Below are 7,875 nucleotides of genomic sequence, written 5' to 3'. Positions count from 1 at the left end.
GCTGGAAAAAAAAACTACATTCAGACGACAGTAGAAGTAACCAGGTGCTGGCGCATGGCGGAGGGTAAAATACTGTCTGGAGTGTGCAAGGGCAAGTTGCATGTTTGATGGCTAAATATTTGCAATTTATGTGAGAATGCATAATAATTTCTGCACTGCTAAATAAAGAACACTGGCTAATCCTGTTGAAAGAAAACATACCTGACGCCGGCTGACGGCTGTAAACTCAATTTAGCGGGATGCCAGTGGGAATGGCATGACAAACTCATTTCATGCATGTTCATCACGTATGATAAAAGTTTTTCCACCGGGAGCCCTGAGATCAGAGGTTCCGCGTATTCGCGGCTGTCTGCCACATGCGAACCGCAAAAGCGCCGCTCATCTTAAATGACATGGAAGGAAGGTGAAGCACTCCAGCTCGTCATTGCATGAATGCAACACCGAAGGATCTTCTTACATATAACAAAGGACAAATAAGATAAGCATAAGAGATCTCACTTGGCTGCAACAATGCAACAAATCAGGTCTTTTTTTGTTGAGAAAATCTCTAAAACCCATCTCAACCTACATTTCTAGTGTGACCATGTGCTTTTTTCCACATACTACGCACTGTTATTCATTTTAAAAAAATATATATATATAGTAATTAATTAATTAATGGGGAACATAACAGCTTAATGCAATATGATTTGACCACTAGATCTCCTAGTTTTGCACAGCATTTTCACCAAAATAATGCCGCTCCCAGCAGGTAGCAAAGAGCAGCCTCCTCTGAGCAAATGGCAGCATAATGGCAATAATGCAACCATCCATCCATCCATCCATCCATCCATCTTCTGTACCCGCTTATTCCAATTCAGGGTCACGGGGGTCTGCTGGAGCCTATCCCAGCTGTCTTAGGGCGAAGGCAGGGTGACACCCCCACTTCAGCGCAGGGCGAAATAATGCAACCATCACTGTTAAATGGACAATGTCAACACAGTGTTGTAGCAGGAAGACATAACTCTTGGTATTTCTCCTGGATTGTTTTTTAGCAGTTCCAACAATTTTAGCCTGACTATGCCATCGATTATATTGTGCAGCTGCTATTGTTGGTCACTGACATATTGTCTCGGGGAAGGAGAGGAGAAGGAGGAGGGCAAAGAGGGGCTTCGCTTCTTTGGACAGGATGAGGAGAAAATTCAAACAAATCAACATGATAACCACACATGCAGAGGGCGCCGTCATTCATTCCCGGCCATTCTGTACATTCAGCCGTCATTTGTGTAACTAAAAATCTTAACTCCCTCTTGGGGAGTTTGTGCAACCGGACATACAGGCGAGCATGAAATACGCAGTGCTAAAAGTTATCTTGGGCACGACGGCAGTGTCATCATCCCTGCAACCACCTGGCTTGACTTTTCACTGACACTCAATACTGTTGCAATGCGCTGGAAGCCTGCTAAGCCAGTTGCAGCCCTCCTGCCTGCAGGGGAATCCTCACCATGGCATGTATTATGTAAGCGTGAGACAACAAGAGCGTCCACGATGGGAGATCCCAGAGCTTTGTGCTGGACCTTTGTATGAAGGACTGTATTTTGGACTGTATTAGAACTAAGCCACTACCACTGATGCTGCTGCTGCTGCTGCTACTGCTGCTGCTTAGCTGTCATTCATTTGCTTAAGATCATTTCTCAAGAGTTTTTCCACATGTTGATTCCAGCAAACAAACCGAGAGGATTTGAGTTGCAAATTGAATGTCTTTACTTTCTCTGGTATGTGAGGCAAATACACGGGGTTTTAGAGTTCTACTTAGACATTCTATTTAGATATTTAGATATTACACAGATCTCTGTGAAAGATCTCTGTATCTCTGTAGATCATTGCAATGATTTTTATTTTATTTTCTTTTTATATGTGGTACACTATTTTGTTCATCTACTTTCCAAACTTAAATTCTGACTCCTGTTAGGTGTAAGTAATGTAGAAGGTTGTGAATGTCGAAGCACATGGATGTATTGTATCTTTGTCCATGTGCCTGGTTGCGTTTTTTAGGAGCATGATTATTATCGATGCCTATTGCACAATGTATTCTGCACACTGAAAAACTGCCCATTTACCACGAGGCCAGCGGGAGTCACTGCAAATAAGTCTGTCTCTCTGTAGCATCTCTGCAGATCACTGGGATCACTGGCATGAAACATCTATCCTGCCTTTTGTTTTGAACCCCGTGCAACAGTCACACAACAGAACACGAGTGTCAGACAGAACAATGGCAGCCATCCATGCTCATTTGATTTTAGGTTGGAACATGCTCTTTAAACTCTTCAGAGGTTACATAACAGTGCATGGACGTGAGTCTGCAGAGTGAGAGTTAGAGGAGAAGAGGGGGTGGCAGGGTGACAGACGAGCCGCCAGCCTCCAGACAGATATCAATAGACTAATGCTTTCAAGGGACACTCAGTCCAGGCAGACGGTTTCCCAGTGAGCTGCAGATGGAGAGCAGGACGGGGAGGGAATAACTTGTGGAGCTCTCATTTATCCGTATTTATTTCATAACAACAGCCAATATTGTGATTATGTTATGCCTTTGACATTCTAGTTGGTGGTACCACAGACGTTGACAGGAACCAACTTGGTGAACCTAACAGCCATGGTTCCTGGAAAGTGTACAGCTGACACAAACCGTGTGCTCGGTTACCAACCTCGGTCTTTGACCTCTAGCGTGACGGCTGCGTGACCTGATCGACACAGGACGGCCTGTGAAATTAAGATGTCCGAGGCGTTGATTTGGCGGTGAATGTGACTGTCTGCGAGTCTGAGAGAGGTGCATAAACGAGACAGTACCTGGCAGTGTCAGTCCTCGTGCAGAGCAAATGCACTCTGTGGGACGTCCCCCGGATTGATATTCTGAGAGAGAGAACTGTTAGGTCTGTGGCTCCTTCTGTCACCCAGTCTCTCTCTTACCCTCCTCTTCTTGGTTCTGATTACAGATCTTGCACCAGCCATGTGAGGAGGTAACAAATCATCTGCAATCCACACACCTGCTACTTAAGGGGAGCTGAGAGACGGCATTGGTTCCTGCCTGCCTAGCTAGGTGCCAAAGCCTGGGCCGCTCAACCTGTGCGCCTGAAGATCGTCCATCTGGTTGGTCTGTTGGAGCGTAGTTCGTACAGAGCAACATCCACACTGCGTGCAGTTCTGCTGACCGACCACCACCACTGGACCTCTGCCTGTCCACCTGGAAGCTACAGCCTGCCTTGGGTCCTCCAAATAAATGTGTTTATTGCTCACAGCCTTTCTGCGTGCTTGGATCCAACACAACCAGAATCCTAACAAGAACATGGAGACCAAAGACTGGCAGAATCTTAAAAAGCTCATAATATACGCAATCGTAATTGTTGCACCTGTCACCTTCAGCCCTGCACAGCAGCTGGGCCACTTGGATTTCATTTTCAGAATCTTGCAGATCTATGTTGCCAGCCTTCAAATGAAAGTCTTTTTAAGTCAGCCATAAGATTCCATGACCAATCAGCTTCCCTTTACTTGTGGTGGAAGCAGAAAGTATTGGCTGAAAGTTGCCCCAAAAAACAAGGAGGACGTGGCCGCAAGTTTTGCTTGCTGTACTAGTCGTTAGCTTGCATGCTGCTGTACCAGCGGCGTTGTCAGAACCATTTTTTTTTAACTTTATTTAAGTTATTTTCTAGCTTTGGTGGGTTCAACCCAATTCAAGTAGCTAGTCTCGAGGTGGTGATAAGCACTCATACTCACACTTACACCAACAGGAAGATTTGTACTGTAGTAATCTGCATGGTTCTGTCATTTTTACATCGCAAAAAAAATAAAATAATAATAATTCTCGTAATTAAAACATTTTCGACGTCCCTCTATTTGTTTTGCAAAATTTCAAGAAGTTCAGCCAAAGCCTGTGGTCAGTGGGTTGGTGAACAACAAAGCAGCTTCGACGTAATGACGTAAAGCAGAGGTCATGCGCATGCAAAGGTCAGCACAGTGCCGGGGTAGAACAACAGCGATCTGCACAGGCTGGGTGGGGAAACAAGGCACCGCTGTCCTTGGAGAGTATTCAAGGGGCTGCGAGTGGGTGCGCTCGCTCTCCACACCGCCAGTCTGAGGGGACAATGCCTTCTTTTTCCACTCAAAGGCCAAAATGCAAGGTCATCCTCCTTCCCCTCAGACAACCATCCCTTGTTGCACTTCGTCTACCAGCGTTATGTCACAAAAGGTATAGAACAAGAGCGGCCTTAGCGCCGCTGTACGTCTCCTCGCTGGACTAAATCTGCTCAACTGACTCAGTTCTTTGGCTGTTATGCAACTGCCTAGGACATAACATTTGTGTAGCATCATGCCGCTTATTTATTCTGCATTCTTTGACTTTTTATACATAAGCTATTGTGACAAATTGATGAACCATCACTAGAAAGAAGTCTATGCATTGCATGACCGGTGGTATATATTGTATATTGTGTTTTTCATTGGTAATGTCTGTCCATGTTTAACACATTATTTGCCAATGTGAGGAATTTGAGTAATTGTATGTTTTCTTATGTTACGATGACAGTAACACCAACACCAGCAGCATGGAAAATAGATGTAGATACGCGAGAAATCCAGCAGGGGGAGTGTAGCGCCTCCGAGCTACGTGAAAGAGGGACACACCTGTTGCTTCCTCATCACAGAAAGTTTGTGTCCGTGTATCGTTTAACATTATACCTTTACAAGTATTCCTCTCACTTTAACGAGTAGTCATTGCTTTATCAGTGTGCAGCGAATGTCTTCAGGCGTGTCCGTTTCGTGCTGCGCGTGTGTACTTTTGTTAATTAAGGTAAATATAACGGCAACGATTTATCTCGCTATGTTAAAGCTAATGTCCGTCACCCGACATTGTTGTTGCAGCAGCGGCTGCTGTTGTTGTATTTCAGCTCATTTGCTTGTGTTTGTTAGGCCTAAGCGCTGTTAACCTGCAAGTAAAACATACAAATGGTTACGTGTACAAACCAAGTTTAGCTTTCAGTCATTAAGTTTTGACCATAAATATTCATAAATATCCATCTTTTACTCACCTTTAACACATGAAGTGTTTATACTTGCATTGATCTGGCCTCTAGACCGTCCAAATACGCCCTTCTCGGGGGTTTCTGTCTATTCGAGGCTGCTGTATTAAAAATCAACCTCCATAAATCTCTTTGCACTACTACTCAGCAGCAGATATTGTATTACATGAAGTTCAACCTGCGGTGCGTGTTTGACAGGGGCAGAGCACACAGGTATAACTGTGTTTAAATCAGTTCGACGAACACTTGAGGCCAAACTGATGGAGGAATGTGTCAGATCTGTGGAGCAAGACCGACTGAACCAACCATCGGTCAGCCAGCCAACCCCACTCGCGTCTTCTGGCATTCTTTGTAGTTTGAGTGTTGTGTGTCAAAAAAAAAAAAAAAATGCTGGAGAGGAAGACAAAGACATCTTACATCAGCAATAGGTCAGAGAGGAAGGAAAAAAGAAATGAAAATGGGTAAGTAACAGTAAACAAAGAAACTATAAATATAAAGTCAAGTAAACAAAGAAACCAAATATAGTTTAGAAACTAAATATAGTTTCTTTGTTTACTGGCTTTTATATTACTTTATAGTACTTTTTAAGCAAAATAACAAGGGTCTTTAGAAACATAAATTGAATACATCAACAAACAAATGAAGCCCTATGAAAATCTAATTAAATGTGTCAGTACACAATAAAACAACGCAGAGTACCTACTAGAAACAGTCTGTTTTACACTGCTAGACAAACAAGATAGGTTTACAAAAATAGTGCTATCAAAAAAGGATAGAAAAAGAGGAAAAAAGCATATTCAAGTAAATAAATAAAAATTGTTCCTTTCAAAGCTTTTGTTCTCCTTACTTCCCCTTTTATTCACCACCTGCAAAATCCTAGAAATGTGAAGTGAAAGTTCAGCTTTTGGAACGTCTATATGAAAACAGGGGAACACAAGCTGTTTCATTTCCTCAGTGGCATCGGAACACTTTGCACCTTCACCACCACTGCCAACCCTTCCCGCTGCCGTGTTGTTGGTGCTCTGGGCAGCTTTTCTTCCTGCTTCATTATCAATGCACGGCTGATTAGCACAGCCCCACACAGAGCTGCTTTGCCATCCATTCAGGTTTCAACGGTAATGACGCAAATCCATGACCCTGCTTGGTAGCCCCGGGGTCCTGGACCTGTTCCTGTGCTGGCGCCTTCCAGAGTTGTGACACAGGCAGAGCCTCCAGTTCGACCCCTGGGGAGGTGGTGTCACTGGGGGCCACTGCAGTCCTGCCAGCGCCTCGTCTAAAGTGGTTGTGACCTCAAAATGAACAAAAAGCTGTGCTCTGTTACGCAATTGCTTATTTTCAATTTGCCTTAGGAAAAACCTCCTTTTGTCTCTGTTACCTCCTCCAGGTTACTGCTCTGCATATGCACATGGCTGCAAAAAGAAAGCTCCTATGCACAACTATTGTTTTTATTATACAAGTCAAATAAACCCTAAGATGTTTATTTAGCACCATGTTTTCTTAGCAGCAAAGTGTACAGGTTTACCTTTCTGTTAGAATATGTGTCTCTGCAGCATCACAAAATTGATTAAACTTAATATTTGCCTTTGTCTTCTTCTCTCCCAGTAAATTGTATGCTAGTTCATGAAAGGTTCGGGTTCATGAAATTACCTCCCCCTTGAAACAGTTCTGTCAGTGCACACACACACACACATATGGCGTTGTAGAACAACATACACTGTTGATTTATGACTTGTTAATACTTTCAGGAGTTTCATTTGATTTTTTTCACATTTTGTCAATCTTTTTCCTCTGCTTCTTCTTCTTCTTGTTATTATTATTATTATTATTATTATTATTATTATTATTAGAAGTAGTAGTAGTATACAGTGACAAACCACAGAATCTTCATTAACTCGTGTACATTCTGAAATAATACACTTGGATGGAAAGTCATTCATTCTTGCAGATAAACTTAAATAAAAACGATGGGTTTTTTTTCTCTTCTCTCTCGCGGGGTCGACTGATACGTCGCTGCCATCTACTGGTCATTTACCGCACTACCGATGCCTTGAGTTAAAAGTGTTAAAAAGCGAAAGCTCTCCCAATTTTGCCGAAACCCGGGATCGAACCAGGGACCTTTAGATCTTCAGTCTAACGCTCTCCCAACTGAGCTATTTCGGCTGCGAAAGACTCGAATATCCACTAGAGGTCAGTCTATGTAACGTAAGCCATAACCTAAGACGATATTCGAAAAGTGGCCCTGCAATGAACTGGCGACTTGTCCAGGGTGTCACCCTGCCTTCGCCCTAAGACAGCTGGGATAGGCTCCAGCAGACCCCCGTGACCCTGAATAGGAATAAGCGGGTATAGAAGATGAATGAATGAATGATATTCGAAAAGTGAAATGTGTACTTGTTGACTTTAGCTGATTTTTTGTTGTTGTTGTTGTTGTTGTTTGTTTCTTTAAATCTCACCAACCAGTAGTGTTGGACTTGAAACAACAACAAAAATCTCCAAAGCTCTGCCGAAACCCGGGATCGAACCAGGGACCTTTAGATCTTCAGTCTAACGCTCTCCCAACTGAGCTATTTCGGCGGCGAACAACTGGAAAATCCAATAGAGCTCAGTCAATGCAAAGTAAGACATAACCTAAGACGATATTCGAAAAGTGAAATGCGTACTGGTTAAATTTAGCTGATTGTTGTTGTTTTTTTAATCTCGCCAAGCAGAAGTGTTGGACTTGAAACAACAACAAAAATCTCCAAAGCTCTGCCGAAACAAACAGTCCAATGCTCTCCCAACTGAACTATTTCGGCAGTCTCACGTGCTGGGTCTACTATTAAGT

General features: G+C 43.2%; 2 non-coding genes across 2 annotated transcripts; both read right to left on the bottom strand.

Moving 5' to 3' along the window:
- Positions 1–7,138: 7,138 nt before the first annotated feature.
- Positions 7,139–7,211, bottom strand: trnaf-gaa (transfer RNA phenylalanine (anticodon GAA)). The gene has a single exon. It is a non-coding gene; the product is annotated as a tRNA-Phe (tRNA).
- A 341-nt stretch (positions 7,212–7,552) lies between these two features.
- On the bottom strand, positions 7,553–7,625 carry trnaf-gaa (transfer RNA phenylalanine (anticodon GAA)). Its single transcript has one exon. It is a non-coding gene; the product is annotated as a tRNA-Phe (tRNA).
- Between the last annotated feature and the right edge of the window lie 250 nt (positions 7,626–7,875).

Source organism: Nelusetta ayraudi, unplaced genomic scaffold (assembly GCF_046127955.1).
Source record: "Nelusetta ayraudi isolate G7.1 ecotype Tasmania unplaced genomic scaffold, CSIRO-AGI_Nayr_v1 ptg000168l, whole genome shotgun sequence".
Classification (NCBI taxonomy): domain Eukaryota; kingdom Metazoa; phylum Chordata; class Actinopteri; order Tetraodontiformes; family Monacanthidae; genus Nelusetta; species Nelusetta ayraudi.
This window is presented reverse-complemented; position numbering and strand designations above follow the sequence as displayed.